This window comes from Dermochelys coriacea, chromosome 1 (genome assembly GCF_009764565.3).
Source record: "Dermochelys coriacea isolate rDerCor1 chromosome 1, rDerCor1.pri.v4, whole genome shotgun sequence".
Classification (NCBI taxonomy): Eukaryota; Metazoa; Chordata; order Testudines; family Dermochelyidae; genus Dermochelys; species Dermochelys coriacea.
Window position 1 is genome coordinate 56,799,317 of NC_050068.2, and position 26,790 is coordinate 56,826,106.

At 42.7% G+C, this 26,790-nt stretch overlaps 2 long non-coding RNA genes across 4 annotated transcripts in view; one reads left to right on the forward strand and one right to left on the reverse strand.

Moving 5' to 3' along the window:
• Positions 1 to 7,127, reverse strand: part of LOC122457941 — a 26,191-nt gene extending 19,064 nt beyond the window's left edge. The window contains exon 1 of the long non-coding RNA XR_006277718.1: positions 7,032 to 7,127. This is a non-coding gene — a long non-coding RNA (uncharacterized LOC122457941). The remainder of the gene's footprint in view (positions 1 to 7,031) is intronic.
• LOC122457938 overlaps positions 1 to 20,718 on the forward strand; it is a 20,838-nt gene extending 120 nt beyond the window's left edge. The window contains exons 2-5 of one of the 3 annotated variants that reach the window (XR_006277711.1): positions 15,343 to 15,503; positions 16,663 to 16,766; positions 17,728 to 17,916; positions 19,728 to 20,711. This is a non-coding gene — a long non-coding RNA (uncharacterized LOC122457938). Of the gene's footprint in view, positions 1 to 15,342; positions 16,767 to 17,727; positions 17,917 to 19,727 lie in introns of all 3 variants that reach the window. The other 2 variants (XR_006277710.1, XR_006277712.1) reach the window with 2 other exon arrangements.
• Positions 20,719 to 26,790: the final 6,072 nt, after the last annotated feature.

Genomic DNA, 26,790 nt, shown 5'->3' on the forward strand with positions numbered 1-26,790 from the left:
GGCCATTTCCAGCAGTGACAAGAACGTCTGAGGAACAGCGGGGGAAGGAGGGGGGAATAAAGATGGGGAAATAGTTTTACCTTGTGTAATGACCCATCCACTCCCAGTCTCTATTCAAGCCTAAGTTAATTGTATCCAGTTTGCAAATTAATTCCAATTCAGCAGTCTCTCTTTGGAGTCTGTTTCTGAAGTTTTTTTATTGAAGAAATGCCACTACTAGGTCCGTAATCGAGTGACCGGAGAGATTGAAGTGTTCTCCAACTGGTTTTTGAATGTTATAATTCTTGACGTCAGATTTGTGTCCATTTATTCTTTTACGTAGAGACTGTCCAGTTTGGCCAATGTACATGGCAGAGGGGCATTGCTGGCACATGATGGCATATATCACATTGGTAGATGCACAGGTGAACAAGCCTCTGATAGTGTGGCTGATGTGATTAGGCCCTATGATGGTGTCCCCTGAATAGATATGTGGACACAGTTGGCAATGGGCTTTATTGTAAGGATAGGTTCCTGGGTTAGTGGTTCTGTTGTGTGGTGTGTGGTTTGCTGGTGAGTATTTGCTTCAGGTTGAGGGGCTGTCTGTAAGCGAGGACTGGCCTGTCTCCCAAGATCTGTGAGAGTGATGGGTCATCCTTCAGGATAGGTTGTCGATCCTTGATGATGCGTTGGAAAGGTTTTAGTTGGGGGCTGAAGGTGATGGCTAGTGGCATTCTGTTATTTTCTTTGTTGGGCCTGTCCTGTAGTAGGTAAATTCTGGGCACTCTTCTCGCTCTGTCAATCTATTTCTTCACTTCAGCAGGTGAGTATTGTAGTTGTAAGAACGTTTGATAGAAATCTTGTAGATGTTTGTCTCTGTCTGAGGATTTGGAGAAAATGCAGTTGTGTTGTAGAGCTTGGTTGTAGACAATGAATCGTGTGGTTTGATCTGGATGAAAGCTGGAGGCATGTAGGTAAGCATAGCGGTCAGTAGGTTTCCGCTATAGGGTGGTGGTTATGTGACCATCGCTTATTAGCACCATAGTGTCCAGGAAGTGGATTTCTTGTGTGGACTGGTCCAGGCTGAGGTTGATGGTGGGATGGAAATTGTTGAAATCATGGTGGAATTCCTCAAGGGCTTCTTTTCCATGGGTACAGATGATGAAGATGTCATCAGTGTAGCGCAAATAAAGTAGGGGCACAAGGGGACCAGAGCTGAGGAAGCGTTGTTCTAAATCAGCCATAAAAATGTTGGCATACTGTGTGGCCATGCGGGTACCCATAGCGGTGCCGCTGATTTGAAGGTATACATTGTCCCTAAATGTGAAAATCGTTATGAGTGAGGACAAAGTCCAGCCACCAGGTTTGCCGTGACATTATCAGGGATACTGTTCCTGACGGCTTGTAGTCCATCTTTGTGTGGAATGTGGTATAGAGGGCTTCTACATCCATAGTGGCTAGGATGGTGTTTTCAGGAAGATCACCAATGAATTGTAGTTTCCCGAAACGCTGCCATTGCTCCTAACCACTATTCAGATAAGCCAGTAGGATTTTTTTAAAACTTTCCTCAGTGTAGGCATTTAACCTGGCAGTTTCCTCATCTTTTAAACTGGAGTATTAATAGTGTTGTAAAGCAAAATGTATTAATGAGCAAGTAAGACGAGGTTCTTTAAATACATTTGGAGCAAGAGAAAGACAAAGGTGAATGTAGGTCCTCTACTTGACAGGGAAGGAGACCCAATAATTGCTGACATCAAGAAAGCTGAGGTGCATAATGCAGATTTTGCTTCAGGTTGCACTAACAGGGTTAGTAATGACCGATACTCAAAATAGGGAAAGAACGGGCTAAAGAATATTTAGATAAGTAAGATGTATTCAAGTCAGCAGGGCCTAACATAATTCATCTGAGGTTATTTAAGGAACTAGCTAAAGCAATCTCAGAACTGTTAGCAATTTGCTTTGAGAACTCATGGAGGACGTCAGGAGAGGTCCCAGAAGACTGGAGAAGGGCACACGTAGTACCTATCTTAAAAGGGAGAACAAGGAGGACTCGGGGAATGCTAGACCAGTCAACCTAACTTCAATACCTGGAAAGATATTGGAATGAATTATTAAAGAATCAATTTATAAGCACCTGGAGGATAATAGAGTTATAAGAAATAATCAGCATGGCTTTGCCAAGAACAAAGCATGCCAAATCATCTTCATTTCCTTCTTTGATAGCATTACTGGCCTAGTGAATGGGGGGCGGAAGTAGATGTGATATAACTTGATTTTAGTAAGGCTTTTGATACATTTCTGCCTGACATTCTCATAAGCAAACTAGGAAAATGTGATCTAGATTTACTATAAGGTGGCTGCACAACTGGTTGAAAGATTGTATTCAAAGAATAGGTTTCAGAGTAGCAGCTGTGTTAGTCTGTATTCGCAAAAAGAAAAGGAGTACTTGTGGCACCTTAGAGACTAACAAATTTATTTGAGCATAAGCTTTCGTGAGCTACAGCTCACTTCATCGGATGCATTGGTTATCAATGGTTTGCTGTCAAATTGGGAGGGAGCATCTATTTGGGTCCCACAGTGGTTGGTCCTGTGTCTGGTACTATTCAATATTTTCATTAATGACTTGGATAATGCATATAAAATTTGCAGATGACACTACACTATTAGGGATTGGAAGCACTTTGTAGGACAGGATTTAAAATTCAAAATTACCTGACAAATTATAGAATTGGTCTGAATTCAACAAGATGAAATTCAATAAAGACACGTGCAAAGTACTTCTCGTAGGAAAGAAAAATAAAGTGTACAACTACAAAATGGGGAATAACTTTGTAGGTGGTAGTAATACTGTTGAAAAGGATCTTGGGATTATAGTGGACCGCAAACTAAATATGAGTCATCAGTGTGATGCAGTTGCAGAAAAGGTTTAATATGATTCTGGAGTTTATTAACAGGAGTATTGTATGAAACACACAGAAGGTTATTGTCCCGCTCTACCCTCGGTACTGGTGAAGCCCCAGCTAGAGTACTGTGTCCAATTCTGGGTGTCATACTTTAGGAAAGATGTGGACAAACTGGAAAGAATCCAGAGGACACCAACACAAATGATAAGAGGGTTAGAAAACCTGACCTATGAGGAAAGTTTAAAAAAAACTGGGCATGTTTAGTCTTAAGAAAAAAAGACTGAGGGGGGGGAACTGATAACAGTATTCCGATTTGTTAGGGGCTGTTATAAGAGGAAGGTGATCAATTGTTCTCCATGTAACATAAGAAGTAATAGACTTAATCTGCAGCAGGGGAGATTTAAATTAGATATTAGGAAAAGCTTTCTAATTAGAAGGATAGTTAAGTTCTGGAATAGGCTTCCAAGGGAGGTCGTGGAGTCAGGGGCAATGGAGCCTTCCTAAAAGTGTGAGGGAGAGCGTGAAGCCCTCTCCCTGCCCCTCTTCTTCCCCCTGAGGCCATGCCCCATGGCCAAGCTGGAAGCTGGAGCCAGGCTGGGGAGCTGGGGCCTCTCCACCTGCCTGGGGTGGAGGGGCTTGAGAGCAGCCTCCAGCGTGTGTCCCCGGGTCCGCGGCTTCCCACAGCTGCTCGCGCCTGGCCTGGGGGTGGGGCCTCAGGGGTCAAAGAGCCGCAGCTGGGCCATGGTAAGCTGTGGGAAGCCATGGACCCTCCACCTGCCCTAGGTGGGGAACCCGGGGACGGGGGCTGCTCTCAAGTCCCTCAGCCCCAGACCGGTGGAGGGTCCACAGCTCCCTGGGCTCCGCAGGCTGCTCTTATCCAGGCCAGACTCCAGCTTCTGGCCTGGCCAGGGGGCGGGGCCTCAGGGGGGAGAGGAGGGGCAGGGGGCCAGGCTCGCCACTTTCAAAAGTGGGAGTGCCATGGCCTCTTGCCCACCCTGCCCCAGTTCCAGCACTACCCCCGGAGTCCTCATCATTTTAAAAACAAGTTGGACAAACACCTGTCAGGGATGGTCAAGGTTTACTTGGTCCTGCCTCAGTACAGGAGACTGGACTTGATGACTTCTTGAGATCCCTTTCAGCCCTACATTTCTATGATAATGTTTGCAAAGTGCTTTCAGATCCTCCACTGGAAGGTGCTATAGAATGCAAAGCACTATTAATAAACAGCCATAAGAATTGTCAATTTCAGGCTGTAGAGGGGCCCTAAATCAGACTGGTCATGCATATTTTTCAGTATGCCAAGACAAAAATCTCTCTCTCTCTCTCACACACACAAACACACAAAGTTGTATATGATATTGAATTAATTTATTTAAAATCAATTATTTATTCCTCAGCTTCATGAGTTGACATATCTGATGCCAGTTTTTACATTACTGGAAGATTTCAGAGTAGCAGCCATGTTAGTCTGTATTCGCAAAAAGAAAAGGAGTACTTGTGGCACCTTAGAGACTAACAAATTTATTTGAGCGTTACTGGAAGAGTATGCCATAGCTAAGTTGTGGGAGGGGGGCAACAAGTCTGAAATTAGAACTATTTCCTATTAAGGGATATATGAGTGATACAAGATGGGGTCCTATGATAATTGAAAAAGTGTCATATAAAGTTTTTCTAGACCTGGAAGGTCTCACTCATGTTTGGATGAGGAAAACTCCCTCATTTGGGATTCATTTTAAAGACTAAAATATTTTTCTGTGCGTTTTTCAATGAGACTTTTTAACTCATAGTCCCAGTGCTGCCATCAGATCTAGGCAGAACCCATTTAATAGGGCTTCATTTGGACACTAAAGTCCACCCAAATGCAAGATCAAGGCTTTACATATCACTGCTTTAAATTCTCCTCACTTAAATTGTCACAGCCTGACACAGTTTTCTCAGTACCTACCAGGCTGGATCCAAAGCCCACTGAAATCAGCGGAAAGAATTCCATTGATTGCAATGGGCCTTTAGTTCAGATTCAGCTTTAGCTTATGAGGTGACCCCATCAAGACAGAGATTCTTCTAAATATGGTCTCACTAAAGATAAAATATTGCAAAGGTTTTTCAAGGCATCTTTCTCCAAACTTTGGATGCCCTTCATTCCTCAGGCTGCACTTGTCAATCACAGGTGTCAATTAATGTTACCCTGTTACTCTGTGTCCCTTTAAGCTTTATTTGGCATTGTCATACACCTAGATATAACAACATACAGTAACTCCTCACTTAAAGTTGTTCTGGTTAATATTGTTACGTTGTGATCAATTAGGGAACATGCTTGTTTAAAGTTGCACAGTGCTCCCTTATAAAGTTTGGCAGCCACCTGCTTTGTCCACTGCTTGCAGGAAGAGCAACCAGTTGCAGCTAGCTGGTGGGGGCTTGTAACCAGGATGGACCGGCAGCTCCCTTATCAGCTCCCCACTCCCCTAAGTTCCCTGTGCAGCAGCCACCCAGCAGGCTATCAACTGCCGGCAGTTCAGCTGTCCCTCCCCACACTGCCATGTGCTGCTCCTACCCTCTGCCTTGGAGCTACTCCCCGAGCCTCCTCTTGCTGTGGGGGGGGGGGAGGAAAAAGGGGGCTAATGTCAGGATGTTCCCCTCCCCGCTGCTCCTGTACACCGCTTACCCCATCTTCATAGAGCAGGGGAGACACAGGACAAGGCTCAGGACGGAGGGAGATTCCCAGCAGCAGCAACGATTAACTTAACAAGGCAGTGTACTTAAGAGTGGGGTCAGCATACCTAAAGTGGAAACTCACACACACATACACAGAGTCTGTTTCTGTCTCTGTCTGTCTGCCATGCTGTCTCCCCTCCCTCCATTCATGCCTTGTAGAGTGTGAGGCTACATTAACGAGTTAACCCTTGAGGGCTCAGCCAATTGCTAGTTCATCATTTAGCAGTAAGGCATTCCCTGGGAAATATCCCATCCTCTGACTTCACCACTGTGTACAGTATTAAATTTTATATATATATATATTCTTTTATCTGGCAAAAGAAAAATTTCCCTGGAACCTAACCCCCCCCCATTTACATTAATTCTTATGCAGAAATTCAATTTGCTTAACATTGTTTCGCTTAAAGTCGCATTTTTCAGGAACATAACTACAACATTAAGTGAGGAGTTACTGAATCTGGAAAAGAAGCAAAATATTTATTTCCTAAGGGGTAAATCCACACACCAGCAATCGGTCCAAGTGTCTGAGCTGGATGCTTGGTCCATTCTCAGGGGAAAAGCATACTTCCCCCCCAGGAGGAAAGACTAACAAATGACCCATATAGATCTGCAGATCCTCCAGTCGTACTGCCAGCCTGCCCCTAACACACCCTCTGCACTGCCTTCTATTCTATACATGTCCTTATATTGCCCTCATTGCCTTAGAACCTGAGCACCTTCCAGTAGAGCATTAAGTGATATGACTAAAATCTGTCATGTGTGGTTTGTTGTTTCTCTTATCCACTCCTCAGGGAAAAGGTTCCCTGCCATGGGTACTCCTCTGTGCCCTGTCTTCCAAAACCCTGCCCCATGCTGCACTGCAACCATACTATTTTCATTGTCATGGCACCCTCCACACCTGCTGAGGTTAGAGCAAGATTTGCTGTTGTGTTCAGGTTCATTTTCAACCTGTGGTCTCAAAAAGAAGAGGTTTTACACCCTGTATTTGGTGGTTTCTTCGTAGGGACCAAGGAAGGCATTCACCACTGCACTGTAACCACACTATGCCATATATTCCAGAAACTTGCCATAAGGTCCTCCCAGGGAATACCTTTTCAGTTCAGAAGGCATGCTAGATACATTCGGCAACAAGCAAGCGGCAGCCGGGTATGTGGGAGGTTGGAGGAGAGGAGTTATGGCTGCAGCATTCCTACGCCCTAGCTTTCTCTGGCTGCTGCTTGTTTGCTGCCTGCCAAGTGATGAAAGGCTATTCCCCTTGTAGCTCCAGGCTCAAGCCACTGCTCCTCCATTCCTGCAGCGTACTCGGCCCTGGCATAGGGATGAATATAGCATCTAGTTTCAAATCTTTTGGTCTTGTTTGGTGGCTTTTATCAAATCTAAGAACTGTCACCCGCACACACAGTGGTTATGTAAAAAGAAACGGAGGACTTGTGGCACCTTAGAGACTAACAAATTTATTTGAGCATAAGCTTTCGTGAGCTACAGCTCACTTCATCGGATGCAGCTCACGAAAGCTTATGCTCAAATAAATTTGTTAGTCTCTAAAGTGCCACAAGTCCTCTGTTTCTTTTTGCAAATACAGACTAACACGGCTGCTACTCTGAAACCAGTGGTTATGTAGTCTAGGGTTAATTCTTGATGCCCTTTTTCCATCAAGTAGTTTTAGGGTACTGTAGATACTGAACTGGAGGACAGCAGATTCAGCTATTACTGACTAAGGTTATGGCTACACTACTATAATCACTGTATTCATATGGTGCAAATAAGTTTAACTAGCCATTTCAGGGAGCATCTCCATTTTTTTTGGCAGTTTAAAATCTCTAGCAAAATTTAAGCCTTCGCTAATAGAATAGAGAGCAAGCTGCCAGCTGTTACCCCTGAAGTATCAATGCTCCAGGGTGGGGATTGGGATATGCAGACACATTCAAGGCTTATAGTCCACCCCACCAAAATGACAAAATACAAGTAGTTCTGCATGAGCTAAATCTGAAGCATGAGCCTCCATTTGTCCTTATTTCTTTCCCCCAAGTTTATTTCTGGGCAGCCAGGAGACCCCCTCCATGTTGCTAGATACTGATGAATATACTGCTTTGCAAAATATGATGATTATAGCTTTTAGGATTTCCTAATCTGGTAATTTAAGTCTGTGGCCCAGAAGCAGAAGTGAGAGAGGCGCACATACATTTTACTTGTATCTGAGATATTTATAGAATTCTAGTGTCTAATTCTTTTTCTTAATTCTGCTGAATCAGACTCTGAGTATAGGTTATGGGCTTTTTGCAGCCCAATATCTCCTCTGGTGCCGCATAACTAGGGAGGCTCCTCTTGGGCTATACAGCTGAAGTTGCTCTGTATTCCACTCCTACATGGAGGCATCTACATAAAGATAATTTTGGCCAGGTATATTGATGAGTGTCATAAGAATTATTTTGGTACATCCCCATATGCTCTAATGTAATAGGTGTGTTCTCTCCTGGTGGATTAATTGAACTAGGGAACTCAGCCAGGGCTTATTGAACTGAACATTGCCCCCACCCACCCCGGCACCCAAAAGAACTCACAATCACCGTGAGAAGAGGAGGAGGGAGCCCCACTTTTGGTTGAGGGAGCCACCAATTATATGATTGGGAAAGAGGGGTCTGGAAGGCAATATTACCACAGAGAATATTGATGACCCTTATCCTTTTTTGGAAGGTCCTTCAGATAATTTTCAGTCCATGTAACAGTACTCAGACCCAAACCAATATGAATGCATTCATAAGAACATAAGAATGTCCCTACTGGGTAAGACCAACGGTACATCTAGCCCAGTATCCTGTCTTCTGACAGTGGACAGTACCAGGTGTCCCAGAGGAAATGAACAGAACAGGTAATCATCAAGTGATCCATCCCCTGTTGCTCATTCTCAGCTTCTGGCAAACAGAGGGTAGGGACACCATTCCTGCCCATCCTGGGCTAATAGCCATTAATGGACCTATCCTTCATGAATGTATCTAGTTCTTTTTTTAACCCTGTTATGGTCTTGGCCTTCACAACATCCTCTGGCAAGGAGTTCCACAGGTTGACTGTGCATTGTGTGAAGAAATATTTCCTTTTGTTTGTTTTAAACCTGCTGCCTATTAATTTCATTTTGTGACCTCCTATTCTTGCATTATGATAAGTAAATAACACTTCCTTATTTACTTTCTCCACACCAGCCATGATTTTATAGACCTCAATCATGTCCATCGTTAGTCATCTCTTTTCCAAGCTGAAAAGTCCCAGTCTTATTAATCTTTCCTCATACGGAAGCCGTTCCATACCCCTAATCATTTTTGTTGCCCTTTTCTGAACCTTTTTCAATTCCAATATATCTTTTTTGATATGGGGCAACCACATCTGCACACAATATTCAAGATGTGGGCGTACCGTGGATTTATATAGAGGTAACATGATATTTTCTGTCCTATTATCTATCCCTTTCTTAATTATCCCCAGCATTCTGTTAGCTTTTTTGACTGCTGCTGCACATTGAGTGGATGTTTTCAGAGAACTATCCACAATGACTCCAATCTCTTTCTTCAGTGGTAACAGCTAATTTAGACCCCATCATTTTATATGTATAGTTAGGATTATTCTTTCCAATGTGCATTACTTTGCATTTATAAACATTAAATTTCATCTGCCATTTTGTTGCTCAGTCACCCAGTTTTGAGAGATCCTTTTGTAGCTCTTCGCAGTCTGCCTGGGTCTTAACTATGTTTAGTATTTTTGTATCATCTGCAAATTTTGCCACCTCACTGTTTACCCCTTTTTCCAGATCATTTATGAATATGCTGAATAGAATTGGACCCAGAACAGACCCCTGGGGATGCCACTATTTACCTCTCTTCACTCTAAAAACTGACCATTTATAGCTACCCTTTGTTTCCTATCTTTTAACCAGTTACCAATCCATGAGAGTATCTTCCCTCTTATCCCGTAGCAGCTTATTTTGCATACGAGCCTTTGGTGAGGGATCTTGTCAAAGGCTTTCTGAAAATCTAAGTATACTATATCCACTTGGTCCACATGCTTGTTGACCCCCTCAAAGAATTCTAGTAGATTGGTGAGGCATGATTTCCCTTTACGAAAACCCTATTGACTCTTCCTCAACAAATTATGTTCATCTATATGTCTGACAATATTGTTCTTTCTTATACTTTCAACCAGTTTGCCCGGTACTGAAGTCAGGTTTACAGGCCTGTAATTGCCAGGATCGCCTCTGGAGCCCTTTTTAAAAATTGGCGTCACATTAGCTATCCTCCAGTCATCTGGTTTGGGAATCTCCCTCACATCCTTCATGAGTGAGATTTCATGAAACACTGCATCAAAAGCTTTACTAAAATCAATGTACTCTATTTCCTGCATTCTCTTCATTCACTCGTCATTTATTTACTGCAGTCACTTCATTTGTTGGACTCAAGGGTCTTCACGTTAAGGATTACTCACATGAGTAAAGCTTGCTGGATTGGACTGCATATTTGTATTTATATCAAAAGAAGCTATCCAGTTTGTCTGTCATGCTTTGTTCTGGTCTTCTGATTCTAGAGGGGTGGGAATTCAAAAGGTCTTAGCCTTGACTTAACTCTGCTCCCATCAAAGTTGATGTTATTCAATGGCAGCAGACTGGATCTAGATGTTCACTGACTTTTCCCCTTACTATTTGATCCATTATTTTGAGGGAGAATGGGCCTGAAGATAGACTTACCACTTACCAGATTAATCCTGGCTATGTCAATCTTCTTCTCTTTGTTGTACTTTAGTGCCACATTTGCTTTTCTCTGACTATTTGATGTTTCCCCAGTTCTCCATGGCTTTTAAAAAAATAATTATCAGTGGTTTAATAAATGTATTAGTCCATTTCCTCAACACCTTAGGTGTCGTTGATACCCACAAATTTGTAAATGTTCACATTTTCCAAGCGTTTCCTTGACTGTTCTTTATTGATAGCTATTCCTACAAGGTATTCATTACTTTCTAATTCACCAAACCTCCTATCTTTATTTTTTATGTTAAAGGCAGATTTTAACAGCAACTCTCTGACATTTCAGAGTCATCATTGATTTCTTCACTCATTATAAATGAATATCCTTCTTGTCTAGAATTTTCCCCAATATATTTTTAAAAGCACTTTTTTAGACCACTTAACTCCTTTGGCTGGCATTCATTTTGGCTTTCTGCTGCCCTCAGTCTGGATCCATTTACACAAGCAGAAAGGATTCTATACAGGCAGAACTTCCTTGATGGCATAGAAGTGGGGTTTGGCCTCCGTCAGCATTATCTTGTCTTCATTAGGACCTTATGAAATTTCTCTGTGGTTTCTCCACAAGGTCTTCGCTCAGCAGAGTTTTAGGGCTGGGAGGGACCTATGGTCAGGGATTGAGGCAGAGGATCAATATCATTTCCTGATTACTCCCAGGATTTCAGTGGGGAAATCTATTAGGAAATCAATGGTGCTCAAAGCATTATCTCCTGTGGGACTAACAGGAAGGCTGAGCTAATGGCAGCATGACTCCTGCTAGAGCCATTCTCTCAGATGAGAAGGTGGCCAGTAGAGCAGAATCGAGGGCCATCCATCCAAGCAGTGTTGTAGCCCTCATGGAGTCACACAACTGAGAGGCCTTGAACCCTGCTCATTCTCTACTCCCACAATTCCTTCTCACCAGAAGAGATTCGGTTCTGAGAATGCTGTGAAGCCTCAAACTCTCTGGTGCTTTCCTGCAAGCTCCCACATGGGAGGAGCTAATCTGGCACTGTTGCTTTCCTTCTCAAACTTTAACTAAGTCTATATATTTTTGTTATCTTCCTTTTCTATTTTCAGTACAGTTTGTTTGTTCAATAACCCTGCAACACCATACACATGTATAAACTTTTCATACATACATATCTTGTATTTGACAACGGACGTTTTTTACGCACATCTGACCTTTGTTTCCCTCCTGTGGAAAAGGCCATAGGGCTCACTCTAAAAACCTGGCAGATCCTAAGGGATCCACAGGGATATGCAGGAAGCTAGAACCAACCACTCAAAAGCCCTGCACCTCCACGCAGGCTCTGGCCTCCCCATCTCTGACTCCCCGACAATAAAGCTTCCTAGGAGTCATGCTACCAGAGATTCATTTCTCACAGCTGTCCCCAGGACTCCTGGGAGAAAACTCCAAGGCAGGGTAGTTAATAGACAGACCATGGGCCAAATCAAGACCACCAAATGCTTTTGAACAGACTGCAGAATCTTTTTTATTTTTTATCATCATCATCATTTTTATTTTTGTATTCTCTGGAGTCTGGATCTTGATTATACCTTGACCAAAAAATTTGGACCTTGACAAAAAAATTTGATTACCTTTGTTCCAAGGAAAAGACAATGCGGCATAGGGCTATAAATCTTATCTGGAAATTCTCCAGGTGGCAAGATACGTCATCCCCTATCCTCAACTTGCCTTTTTCTTCTACTTTTTTAGTGCACCCCAAATGGTAGAGAATCTCATATGGGGCCCAGATGAGGGAAGAGGGGAATGATGCAGTGAACACAGCTGTGTCTCCCCTTCCGCACAGAAGGGAAGAGAACTATATGCAGATGGTGTCCTCCATGCACTGATCTGGTGTGAAGTGGGGTGGAATTTAATCTGAGCCATGCTATTTGTCTATAGGGTCCTAAATATAAAAGTAAATCCCTAACAGATGCAGTGCTGATGGCATCATAGTAGCACCAAGATTACAAGTCAACCACGTTTAGAAAAAAGATTCACGATGAATAACTCAATCTATCCGTAACACCATACATATGTACAAACCTTACATACATACATATCTTGTATTTGACAATGGACTTTTTTTAGGCACATCTGAACTTTGTTAGTACCCCCAAAACAGCTGATTTATGGGAGAGGAAGAGTAAAGAAAGCAATTTCTCACAATCATTTGATGAAAGCTACTTTTAACATGCATTGTGGGAATACTAGCAATTAAAGATGGAAACATTAATCATCAGTGATTCAAGTGAGTGGCCTACTCTCAGGCATCCCTGTATGGCCTTAGGGGATCTCTGTAAGTAGCCCTTCACCTCAGTTTCCCCTTTCAAGGGGCTTCTTAAATAAACTCCACACAAGCTTTCATGAGTCTTATGACAACAGCCCTCCTCATGGTCTGATTTTATTGATATGTTCACAAATAAACACAAAAGTCTTTCACCTCAGTCTTAAACAAGGAGCAGCCCCTCCTCCCCAACAGCCTGCTAGCTTGCTCACTCTCTGCCCATCCCCCAGCAGCTTTCTGCTGTTTTTTGTTTTAATGGGAGAATCAGGTCATCCCTGCTCAGGTGTACCTCCTGAGTAACTGGGGAAGGTTTGCCCCAGACTTCTAACCCTTAAGGGACAAACCACCCTGTTAAAGTGACCAACTGCAGTTTTCCAGATTACAAATTCTGAGAATGAAACAACATCTGCTAGGCCTCTGTGTAGTATTTTAGTAGTGGTATGATCTGTAGTTTTACATACTGTTGCTCCTTGACTCAAGCAGTTAGCCCAGTATTTGGGGCCTTGACAGGTTGTTTCCATTAGGAGGAGAAACTGATAATATGATTTATAATAATATATATTTCTTTATATATAAACAGGATTGCACCAAAGAGCATATACCAAGTCCTGTGTCCCTGAACACAATATGAACAGATAACAGCAGACACTTTTCTTGTTCAGAAATCCAAGTCTGCCTTTCTAGCAAGTACTGTTCTCAAAAGAAGCTCGGTCTCTTAGGGCTTATCTACACTGGCAATTTGCAGCACTGCAACTTTCTCGCTCAGGGGTCTGAAAAAACATCCCCCTGAGCACAGCAAGTTTCAGCGCTATAAAGTGCCAGTGTATACAGTGCACCAGCTCTGGGAGCTGTGCTGTGCTTGGGGGTGGATTTTTTTAGAGTGCTGGGAGAGTGTAGAGTGCTGCCAATGTAGACTAGGCCTTAGCTTCCATCCCAGGCCATCCTCACTTCTGCTTCCCCTGCTACAGTCTGCTATGGCTTTCTGGTTCTTTTCTGTTTCTGACACCCACACAAACATAGCTACAACCAATCAATGTCACAGCCCCGGCCTTTGCAACCAGTTCCCAGAGAAGGCACTTCTCCCGGAGTTATTCTTGCTCAGGCCTTCCCATGTGGCCCAGTGCCTTAAGCGGTGACTTCTATTGTTTCAGCTACCTTATTCCATAAAAGAGTTTAACTGCTTCTTCCATTTAACCTGAATAAAAGGTGATTAGAATGCCCACCAGCTTTAATGAGGTCTGTGATTGCCTAGAGATCAAATACAAGCTTGTTGGAAGACCTTAACGCTTTTCAGCATAACAGTATCTATGGGTCTGATTGTGCTCCCATTGACTTCAACTGGGGCAGGATTGGACCCACTCAATAGATAGCGGAAATTTAGCTCTGCCAGACATTTTTTAACAGCTATGGGCCTGTCACTTGTAGGCAAAAATTGGGCCCTAATTGGTTTTCCCTACATCAAGCCAGTCAGAAGTGACTTCTACACTAAACACCACAACCAGGAACAAAATTAATTTTCATATACAATTTCACAAATGTCAAATTATCAATATAAAATACAAGACAGATTATAGAAAGCTAATTCTCACAAGAGCACAATAAAATTCAGATTGCTAAAATAGCTCAGCCCCATCTTCCATCGGAGACCCTGCCTATACTTTCATGATGCAACCTGGCTTTCATCAGTGGAAGACTTTCATTTCTGCACATATGCCCTGATTTTTCCGCTGTCTTGTACCTTGTGTAGTCATTTACATCTCTGCAAAGCGGTTGTAAAAATGTTACTAAATTAAATTAACAGCACTTTATAGCCACCTTTCACTGACTATGCACAGCTGTAAATGTCGACACAAGGCTCAAGGCAGGGGTGAATTGGGCACACACACAGTTGTTGCTAGCAGGGTTCTAGCACAATCTAAAAGAGCAGTGTAAGCAGGAATTATTTTTCCTTATAACTGAATTATTAGTCATGCTATGCGACAGACTGTCTCGCCACCAAGTGATATATGGTTCCATCTATACTATGAATTCAGCAATATCAGGGGACCTCATTAAAACACATCAGTCCCCTCCAGGGTTCCATTATGCAATGATGATGAGACCCAGCTGTGTTTTAAGAATTAAGCTCTTTCCCACAGAATGGAACAAGTCAGTGGACAACTATCTTTTAAGGGGACCTCCCAACGTTGCTATACTTGTAGCACTATTTTATCCTATAGTTCCAACATGGTTCTCAGATAAAACATCCCTGTTGACATTACTCAGGAAAATAATGTTAAATCCCTGTTAGCAAAAAACATGTTTAAACATGAGCATAGTTCTGCTCTCTGTGCAGGCACAGCCTAAATACTTGGCCTCCCCCATGGAAGAGAAATGCACACTCCTGACCTACATGAGGAAAAACAGCTGAATTAACCCTCCCATTGTCAACCACCTACAATTAAACCAGTACATTTAGGGCTGCAGAAGTTTATTTCCTAAGTGTGGTTTGTGACCTTGTGCAACCTCAGTGCTTGAATGTCAACTGTATACAAACTAAACATATGGTGATATTGGCAATTACATTTACAAATATGTTACTCAGTTGTTGGGATTTCTTCACTTGCCCCTCAAGAGAAGCACATAAATAAACTATTTTTCCTTACCGGCTTTTGCTTCCACTTGACCAGCATTTTATTTTGTTATTTCTCAGGTACTGGAGTCTGAAGGACTTAGATACATGGTTGGATGTTTACCTGAGCATTTCTATTGTGACATCAAGATTTTGGCAGGATGTCACTATGCTCGTAGGTCAACACTGCTGTTTCCCCAAAGGGCTCTGTGGTGCCTTAATTTGCAAGACACAATGTGTGAGTGAGAAAGACACGGGGGGAGGTGTGCACAGGGGTTTTGCACTAGTCTAGCTCCAGTCTCCGGGGGCATTCTGTCTGGGGACATAGACAATGGAATGAGTGTGCTGGAAAGAAGTGCGGGCCATTTTTTCAAGCTGGAGCATGTGCTTCACCGCACAGCTGCTGCAGTCTGCTAGCCTATGCAGAAGAGGAGGAAAGCCAGAGCATTCAAACTAACAGCCCTGTAGTTTAAACAGCCGCAAGGCATTCTCCGTAAGGGGTCTATGAATTACAACTTATTTCCTTTAGTCCACTGGATTTGGTGGCCCTCTTGGTACGCAGCAAGATTCATCTATTCCCCCCAAAATGTTGGAGATGGAAAGGCAGTTTGGGGGATAGAGGGATGTTCATGCCTGGATTAGCCAATCCGCACTCAATTTACTTGCACAGGACTCCTGATCTAAAAGAGGCCCTGGCCAGCTTTGGGCCTAGGGTTGCCACCTGGTCCGTTTTTAAAGGGCCTGGACAGTTTTTCTCCTTCATTGCTGGTTGCAATGTTCCTTTTTTCCCTACTTGTAATTTACAAGTTATTTGTAAGTTATTTAAGTCAGTAACATCTCCCTCCCCATTAAAACCAGCAACAGCTGCTGCACACATGAGGTGGGGGTAGGGGCGCACCAGCAGCTGCTTTCACTATGGCATGCAGGTCACATAACTGCTGGGATCACTCCTAGAGTGGTAACCTATATTCCGCTCCATACGCCAGACCCTCAACCTGCTGGCATGGCGGCTAAGGCTCCTGCTCCTCTCCTTGCCGGAAAGCAGGACACACCTGTAATGGCATGCTAAATTGTATTTTTCTGTTCAGCCACATGTATTATACCTTAACAAGCTCGCAACAGCTGAGCCATTCTTGGCAGTACATTAAAGGGTCTTATCATGAACAAAACTGAGAGGGAATCTCTGTGACCAGTCCATATCTGGTACAGAAACCTGACATGTTAGTAGCAGCCCTGCAACCTACTGTTTATAAGGTGTAGGTGACATGGAGTCAGAAGCAAACTAGTGCCAGAGTGAACAGAAACAGAAGGAACAAAGCAACAAAGGTTGCAGACAGAAGGAGGGGAAAAAGCAACAAATTTTGCAAAATTTCATTAACATCCCACTGTTCAGTGCCCCAGAGAACTTCAGCTGTGATAAACCTTCCCAATGGAGAGACTACAAACAGTATTTTGCAAGATTTCACATTACAACCAAACTCCAAAAGGAAACTGGAGATATTCAGGTATGCTCTTTAATTTATGCTATGGGGAAGCAAGCAGAGCATATCTTTAAATCTTTTACCTTTGCTGAAGATGGTTACAAAGATGACTATGAGAGGATTATGGCTATGTTTGATGCATGTTTTATATCTCAGATAAATGTGGTTTATGAAAGCATGTTTTCACCAGAGAATTCAAGAATCAGGAGAAAATGTTGAATCTTTCATAAGCACTCCTGATTCATTGGTTAGAAATTGTGATTTTGGGACAGCAAAACATGAAAATATCAGAGACAGGCTGTTTATTGGGTTAACAAATGCAAAACTTTAAGAGCAGCTACAATTGAAGAGCGACTTTATCCTATACACAGATACTCAAATAGCAAGGCAGTCTGAGCTAGGTAAACAGCAAAATCTAGAGCAATTTGCCCAACTTGGAAAAGCTGAAACAAGCTTAGAAGCTGTATTCTTCAAGCTGGCTGCCTCAAGCAGATTCTGGCAAATTCTTTTAGCCAAAGAGACTTCAAAACTGACTACATTTATCACCCTTCGGAGATTTTGCTTTTGAAGACTATTTTTTGGGATTACTAGTGCACCTGAAATTTCCAAAGAGAGATGGCAGAACTGTTAGTGAAAAATGTAGTTATAGTTTTCATGGCGAATATTTTGATACATAGGTCTTTAATGGAAGAACACAACAAACCCCTCCATGAAGTTCTAAGTCTAATATATCAGCTAAACAAAAAAAAAGTGCATTTTCCACCTTCCCCAAATTGAGTTTTTGGAACAGACAATAAACAAAGATGGAATCAGTCCTTGGCCTGAGTAAGTAAAAACAATTTGAGAATTGAGTGCACCAGTGAATGTGCCAGAACTGAGATATATACTGGGGCTGGTAAATTACCATGGTTGATGCCTACAAGACCATCCTACAGTGACAAAATCACTGAATGAACTATTAAAGTCCAACATATTGTGGTTACAGGGGCCAAATGATGAAAATGCCTTCAAAAAGATAAAACAAATAATCTCAACAGCTTCAGTTCTCAAGTACTATGATGTGAACAACCCACAATGTCCAGCAAGGATGCACGCAGCTATGGCCTAGGTGGTATACTGTGTTCCCTCTGAGGTGCGTGGCTGCACAGAAGTCCATCAAAGGCCTCACACACAGGTCAGTGTGTAGGGGGGTGGGGGCAGTGGAGTGAGGTGAGGGGCAGTGATGGGGGTTTGGGGAGCTTGGGCCATGCAGGGCTATGGGGGAGGGGAGAGAAGCCTTGCCCCAGGGCTGTGGCAGGGAGACAGGGCTCCCTCAGCAGCACTGTACACAATTTATTAAGCATTGCAATTTATATTAAAATCTGATCTTGGAGCTTACATTATTTATCAGCACTGAAAACTGCTACTGCTCCCACAACCGAACAATAGAAAATGACACATTATTTTTCTTACTCTAGTGTAATTGAGTTGAAATGTAAAATAACTTTTAAAAATAGCTAACACATTTAAAGAAATACATTATTTCTTTCATTGAGAAAAATTATCTGACCTCTGTGCTCTTACACTGTGCACTTGAGGATCAGACTACTTTGTCATAAAGCTACTATTAGAGAAATAATAATATTAGTACAATTTCTCCATTTGCAGAAAAGAGATGATAATATTTACCTGCTTCAAAATAGTTATTGTGTGGCTAAATCAAATGTGTAAACTTATCTGATGGCCTCAGAAGGAAGAGGTGCAAATTATTATTAGTTTTATTATTACTCCTCCATTAACTGTGGGGGTTTTTTGTGTGTGGACTGGATGGTTCAGGAAACTAATGGGATATAAAACTTTTGTTAATGAGAATCCAAAGCAATACAACAATATTAATAATAATAATAGCTTTATATTAATATTATTGTAATGTATTACGTATTGTTTGTCTTTATACTTCCTTCTCTTTTCACTCCTTTATTCCCTTCAGTTGACTGTATATTTTGGTGTATCTTATCCTCCCTCTTTTTCTTGTTTTCCCACTCACTCTCAAACCTGCACACCCGCTCACACACACACATATCTGTTCACACACACTGTCCCTCAGGCCTATAAAAGGTACCTACTCACACTTTTGGGGACGTCTTTCCAATGCTGGGGGGAAGAGAGTATTTCTTGTCTTTATGAGAGAAGGGGCTGCTGTAGAAAGGTCCTTTTCTTTTCTCCTGGAGGAGAGAGGCATTGAGCTAGATCTTTAGGTGTAGGGCACTGTTCTGCGCTCAGTTTACTGTGCTTAGTATAGTCTTAAACCAGGCAGTGAGCTGAGTTGCAATCAGCCGCACATCATGGGTTCTGCTGGAGATGGGGAGAAAAGGGAGGGAGCTGCAGTTGGAAGCAGGGGAAAGGGAGGAGCAGGGTTGGTCAATAGTTTCTCTGAGGACAGGGACAGGGAGGAGAGGGCACTAGAATCCTGGGAAGGGCAGAGGGAGGGAGCTTCAGAAAGGAAAGTAATTGTTTGTATTTGTCTCCCACCTGCCATAGGTAGCATCAGGGTCTCTCCATAGAGCATTGCTTGCTCAGGTGATGGGGTATTTTTATCCATATAAACATGTAATATTTTTATGAATGCTTATAAACTCTTGCATACAGTTATATCTATTGGCAGTGAGTTCCACAAGTCAGTTATTCATTATGCATCCGATGAAGTGAGCTGTAGCTCATGAAAGCTTATGCCCAAATAAATTGGTTAGTCTCTAAGGTGCCACAAGTACTCCTTTTCTTTTTGTGAATACAGACTAACACGGCTGCTACTCTGAAACCTATGTTAAAACATGTTTCCTTTGATAAGTTTTAGATGTGTTGCTTTTAATTTTGATTGAATGCCACCTTGTTCTTGTCATAAGAGAGGGTAAATAGGAGCTCCTAATTTACCTTCTCTATCCCATTCATTATTTTATGCAACTGTATTATATCTTTTCTTACCTATGCACTCTCTAATCTAAATAGTACTAATATTTCCTCATATGGAAGTTTTCCCATGACTTTCTCACATAATCCGATGAAGTTACAATGGCTCCCAGATCTCAGCATTGCCTTGATATTTATTTGTGCTGCACATAGCAAAATTCATTCCGCACATGGATGGAAAGAATTAGAGGGAACATTGGTGGTATATTGTTGCAACAACATTGATTTGAGTTAAAGCCAATTGTATTTTGCTCTCATACACTCACAGATGCATAAAAATAATATGGACGTATTGAAAAAGGAGTGACTGGCAAGCATATGGGCACATGAGAACTTTTTTTCATATATCAGTATGGATTAGACTCTTATACATCGATAACAGACCATATACTGTTTTAACCCTCATCTGTGGAAAAGACCTGAATCAAACACCACGGAGACACCAATGTCTTTTGATAAAGTTAATGTGATTTAACCTGTTTGCTAAATATGTTGCTGGGAAAAATCTGGTGGTAGTAGACACTGTCACGGAGCCCAGATCAACTACTTGTGAACTAGAAGATGATGTAAAGCGGACATGGATGCTCTGGACACATACACACCAGGATCAGAAAAGAGATCACACCAGCTATAACAAGCAACCTTGAGACATACACACAACTTTTAAGAAGTTCTAAGTTACGTTAGGCTGGCCCAAGTATCTAAAGAACACTAAGGAAGTGACAAGAGACCACTTTATGGTATGTAGACAATTAAGTGATTCAGATGGACTCATAATTAAAAGTGACTGCATCATAATTCCAAATGAAATGAGAGGAGAAATCCTAAATCTTTATATCCTTCATGGATCAGGACTAACTAAATGGGCTAACTAGTCAGTGTGGAAGCTGGGCATCAGCAAAGACATAAAGAATAAAAAGAAAAGAAGTACTTGTGGCACCTTAGAGACTAACAAATTTATTTGAGCATAAGCTTTCGTGAGCTACAGCTCACTTCATCGGATGCATGTACATCGGATGTAGCTCACGAAAGCTTATGCTCAAATAAATTTGTTAGTCTCTAAGGTGCCACAAGTACTCCTTTTCTTTTTGCGAATACAGACTAACACGGCTGCTACTCTGAAATCTGTCATAAAGAATAAAGTATCTGCATGTGAACATTGCAGAATTAACAGACCAACACAATGCAAACAATCTTTGATAACAGCACCTCTACCAGACTGACCGTGGAAGACACTAGCTGCAGATGTCTGCAGATTCAGAGGATATCATTACTTGGTAGTAGTGAACTGGTTTTCGGGTATATAGAAATAACATACTTGAAAGACATAACATGTTGCAGTGTTATTGAGAAACTGAAGTGCACTTTTGCTCACTTCAGCATTCCAGAACAACTAATAACAAACAATGGACTGCAATTCATTGCAGCAGAACTTATCATTCCAAACAAAATATGATTTTGATCCTACTACTAGCAGCCCACATTACCCACAAGAATATGGAAAAGCTGAGAGAGTTGTTCAGGCAAGAAACTCCTACGGCAGGAAGATCCATTTCTTGCTCTTCAGAACTGTAGATCAATGCCAGTAGTAGTTACTGGATATAGTCCTGCACAACTCCGAACTACAGTTCCAGTTTTGGTAAAGAACCGATCTACAAAGTGGCCAGCCATGAAGAAAGCTGCCAAATTAGATTAAAAGGTAAAAAGAGCTTACAAATGCTTTGGCATTAGATGTTACTCAGAGAAATGCCAGGTCTAGAACCTGGTGACCATGTTTGTGTTAAACTGGACGGAGAAAAACGATGGAGAACTTTATCTGATGTAAAAAAAAAAGAACCGACTGCCCAGGTCATATGTGATAAAGATCACCAGTGAGGAGCTAAACAGAAATCTTTGACATCTACAGTGTGTTCCTCAGAAAGAACAATCAACCAAGAAAACTCTACAGATGGTGGATGCAGAACAAGAAGAAGACTCAAAGATTCCAAACCAACCAGAAACAGTCTTTGCAACTAATAGACAGCCAGATGACCGAGTTGTTACACATTTGGGTCATCTCATTAGAAAACCAGCATGATTCAGAGACACTTAACAGACTGATCTGTATTGAACTTTAAGATAGTATGATATTGTAAATGGCAGAAATGTCATACAGTAAAACCTCAGAGTTACAAACACCTCGAGAATGGAGGTTGTCCGTAACTCTGAAATCTTCATAACTCTGAACAAAACATTATGGTTGTTCTTAGTTTACAACTGACTTAATACAACTTGGAAACTTTCCTATGCAAAAGAAAAATGCTGCTTTTAACCATTTTAATTTAAACAAAACAAGCAAAGAAACAGTTTTCTTACCTTGTCAAATCTTTTTTTTTTTTAACTTTTTTTTTTGTAGTTTACATTTAACACAGTACTGTAAGGTACAGTATCTGCTATATTTGTCTCTGCTGCCTGATTGTATGCTTCCAGTTCCAAATGAGGTGTGTGGTTGACCTGTCAGTTCATAACTCTGATGCTCATAACTCTGAGGTTCTACGGTACTTAAAGATGTAATGGAATGCTAAATTGTACTATGCTGCTCAGAGACTAGGTGGAACCATGTTTAACAGACTTTACCATAAGCTCACAACACCCATTCCTGGCAGTGTATTAAAGAATCTTATCGTGAACACAGCTGGTATGTCTCTCTCTGAAAAGGAAGCTCTGTGGCCAGGCCCTATCTGGTACAGAAGCCTGACCCACCAGTAGCAGCCCTGCAACCTACTATATTCAAGGTGTAAATGACAGACCCAAGGCTTGCCAGCAGGGTGGAGTAAAGACTGGGGGTCAGGGTGGGGGAGGCAGGGGCTTCTAGGAGGAGATGGGAAGGAGAGCTCCCTGGATTGAGGCTCCTGGGAGGGGGCAGGTGTAGAGACTAATGGACTGGAGGGAGGCAGGCTTAGGGGGCACCTGAGAGGGAAAGAGGAGGGTCAGGCTGGTGCGGGGGACGGTGGATGGGTTTTTTTTGCCTCTCGGAGGTGGCAACCCTATTTGAGTCTTGGCCAGGTTTGGCCCGGCTGCTACCCATCATGACATATGACTGGTTGGGCAGGCCAAACTTCAGTGAGTAGCACTGTGACCTAGTGCATTGGGCTACAGCACACTGAGGTTTGGTGCCCTAAGCAGATGCACAGGTAGGTTTGGCACCCTAGGCAATTGAGGCTCTTCTCAGCATTCTTCCAGATGTCCATGGCGAACAGAGCCATATAAAAGTAGGGGGGCTTCTGGGAGGGGTCTAGTTTTTCAGGTCTCTTTTCGGGGTTCCACTCATCTTTGATTTGTTCTGCCTCCTTGCTGGCATTGGCGTCACAAGCCACCAGAGTCACGGTGTCCTCTTCAGGGTCCTGGTAGGTGGCCATCCTGGCACCCAAGTTCACCCTTCTTCCCAGGGAGAAAAGAACCAGCTTTCCTGCACACTCAGCTGGCTGGGATGATTTAGCTGGGGATTGGTCCTGCTTTGAGCAGGGGGTTGGACTAGATGCCCTCCTGAGGTCCCTTCCAACCCTGATATTTTAGGATTCTGTGATTCAGCTACAGAAGCCCAATCCTACAACCAGCTTTTCAAAGCCCATCACTTATTTGTATTCGATCAGCCCAAACTTGTGTCCAGAGCCAGCTGAGACTCAGTGCCCCTTTCCCTGAGGAGCTGGTAAAGTTCTTCTCTGAGCTGTGCCTGCTTGTCAAAAGTCAGCAAAGCGTCTCTGGCTCAGGAGGCTCAGATATCCAATGCACTAACTTACTTGCTCTTTCCAGACAGTTCCACTTTGAGCAGGAAGACTTTCTCCTATCGCTGTGGGGCCAACTGTGCACCGTCAAGTTCGTTTCTAAGTCACATTTCATAAATACAAGTGATTAGCCTACTTAGAAAATGTTTCCCAGAGCAAAATAAGGGGTTAGATTTTTTTAAAAAAATCAGACTATTTATATTTAAACTAAATATTCATATATTTCATATTCTATTTTTTTAAAAAGTCTTCTCTGATCTTTCCCTGTCAGTTTTGAATAATTATCTCATTTGGATATTTTGGGAAAGATCTGGTGGGCAGATCTGATCTCTCAGTGAAAGGTGGATGCGTTATTACACCTGATGTCCAGTTAAATGTAAAAAAACAATGCTAAATCCTGTGGTGACCTGAGGTTCTGAAGGCTACCTGATTGTCAACAGTGACAGGAAGCAATCAAATCTCATTGGAAACGTACCATGTTATTTGGGAGTGACTGGCACTCATTCAGGTACAGGAATTCATTTTAATTCTGAGCTCAGATCTGTGTGTGCGTGTTTAGTGAGCTGCAAACATTCACTTCCAATGGAACCAAAACCCTGGTCCTACACTGAATTGAACAGCTAAAAGAGGGAAAGGATTGTCATATAGGATGCTCTCTCCCCAATTCTCAGATCTTTCTATATCTCTCTGTATATACATATTTGCATTTATAATTGAGTGTCTTGGCAAGCTAACTGATTACATATTAGGCAGTTACAAATATTAATAAATGGAGATATTATTATATTTACAGACTGTATATTACATGCTCTGTTTAGTTTAAGGAATGTGGGGAGGACTCCAATTTCCGTAGCATGAGGGAGCACAAACTTCTTTAATCCAACCCTGGGGATGTTCCCCTTCTCGACTCAAGTGGATAGTCAGTGTTTGAGGCTCTGTGGGTGATCCAGTTAGGAGCAGAAACTAGTGATAGGTCTTTCTTTGAAGCAGTGGGGAATCAAATTTACAAAGAATGCACAAAGTCCTGTTTCTCTGAATGCAGAGGGAATCAAATAGCAGGAAACAGATTCTTTTGCTCACAGCAGCAAGAGCACTCTTTTCAGCCTGCACCTTGATCCCAAAACAACTCTCCCCAGCTTTCTTCCAGAGTCAGCCACCACACTGTGCTTTCAGGTGCTCCTTCAGGCTGTCTCTCTTACTCAGGGCTGGTCTACACTAGGAAATTAGATCAGTATAACTAGGTTGCTCAGGGGTGTGAAAAATCTACACCCCTGAGTGATGCAGTTAAACCGACCTAACCCCCAGTGTAGACAGTGCTAGGTCAAAGGGAGAATTCTCCCCTCAACCTAGCTACCACCTCTTGGGGAGGTGGATTACTTATGCTGATGGGGAGAACCCCTCCCATCAGCATAGGTAGCATCTTCACTGAACATCTGCGGTATTTTAAGTGTAGACAAGCCCTTGGTCTGTTCTTATCTAACCTCAGGGCTTGTCTACACTTAAAATGCTGCAGTGGCATAGCTGCACTTAGGCAGCTCCACCACTGTAGCACTTCAGTGATGTTACCAGATTTGCCTGCTACTTTGGGGTATGCTCATTCGTTATGGTTACTCTTCTGGGGCAGGGGGGTGTTCTGTAATTCTCTTAATGTACTGCTTGTGTCACTTGTGTTTTCATATGGAGCTCTACTTCTCCCTTCTGCAAGTCCCCTCCCAATGGAGCTATCCTGCAGGACCTAGGTTCCCCAGGGTGGGGTCCTCCAGCCCCAGAACCGGATGAACACACACACACTCTCTCTCTCTCTCTCACACACACACATTAACAAAGCAAGTCTGAGTGGACCAGGTCAATCAGCACTTTCAAGTTGACCCTGGACTCAGTGGGCTGGGTCAAGCAGCACTTCCAAGCTGCCACCCTCATATGTCACAGGTTCAGCACATCCCTATCCCCACTTTCACGTTACAATTGTACTGGTAGTAACCCACTTGATGAGAAAACCCCACAGTATTTTTGGGTGCTACAGGAATCTTTAGCTTAGGTAAGAGAAGCGTTGCTACAGAGTGAATGGGGAAGCTAAAACACAAAAGAGTAAAGTTCAGAGAGAGAGAGGGAGGGAAGTAACCAGCTTAACCATAAAAGTTATTTATTGAATAATAGTGATAACTACACAATGAGAGCCTAGACCAACATAACAGTTACATTATTAAAGGTTAATACCTGAGGTAGAAAAGAAAACACAGAGAGAGAGAGAGAGAGGGATCTCACCCACTCCATGAAGCTTGAACTGGTTGGGGTTCCCAGGTGATGGTGGTAGCTCACGGTCCTGAGTGCTGGAGACAGGCAGAGCCCCCAGCACGATCAGCCAGGAGAAGATGAAATCCCAGTGGAACTGATACAGAGTTTGGATCCATGCATCAGAACACTTACCTGAACATAGGTAGGGTTTTTTGTAGAGAAACAACAATGGTTCAAGGGAGAACACTAGATTTGTTTATGGGTAAACTGATGACTCAAGATTTTTCTTTAGACTAGACAATAGGACTGATCACTCGTGGCTATAGGTGGTGTTTTCTTCCATGGAGCTCACAATGTAATTAGGCTGCTTCAGAATTTTGGATATCAATCAAAGATTTATTACTAGAATTGGTCTGATAACTGCTGAGCTGGGTGTCTGCAGGCATAAGTTCATTAACATCTGGAGCAGAGATCCCCCAGGATGCAGTGCTTCCCTGCTTTTCTGGTCCCAGAGTTCAGTGCGGTTCTTTACTTGGAATATCTGTTCTCCATCCTGTATGCTAATGGGGATGCCTCCCTGCCCTATCTTTGACGCAGATGGGGCGATGGGAGTTGCCTCTGTTCTTGTCACCCTTGTCAGGAGGGGTCTAGGTGTGTCTCCCACCACCCTTCACTACTCTCTGCAAGTCTTTTCTCTGATTGGTTTTGGTTCAAGCAGAGGCTGGGGGTAGGGTGTCTTTCATGAGTCAGACAGGCTGGATACTGCACCCTGGTTCCCCAAGAACACAGAGATGACGGGTATCAAAGAAGACACTACCTATGCTGACAAGAACAGGTTCTGCCATTGGTGTAGGTAATCCATCTTACTGAGATGGGTAGCTAGGCTGACAGATGAATGCTCCCATTGACCTAGCGCTGTCTACACTGGGGGTTCAGTCGGTTTAACTGTGTGTGGCTCAGAGGTGTGGATTTTATCCTAATGTAGACCAGGCCTCCATTTCTGCATGATCTCTCTTCCCTGGCCTCCACACCAACCCAAAACAATACTCAGCCAGTAGCTCCTGGGCAGGTTCATACATACCTTTTTTGTTTTAGGCTGTGTC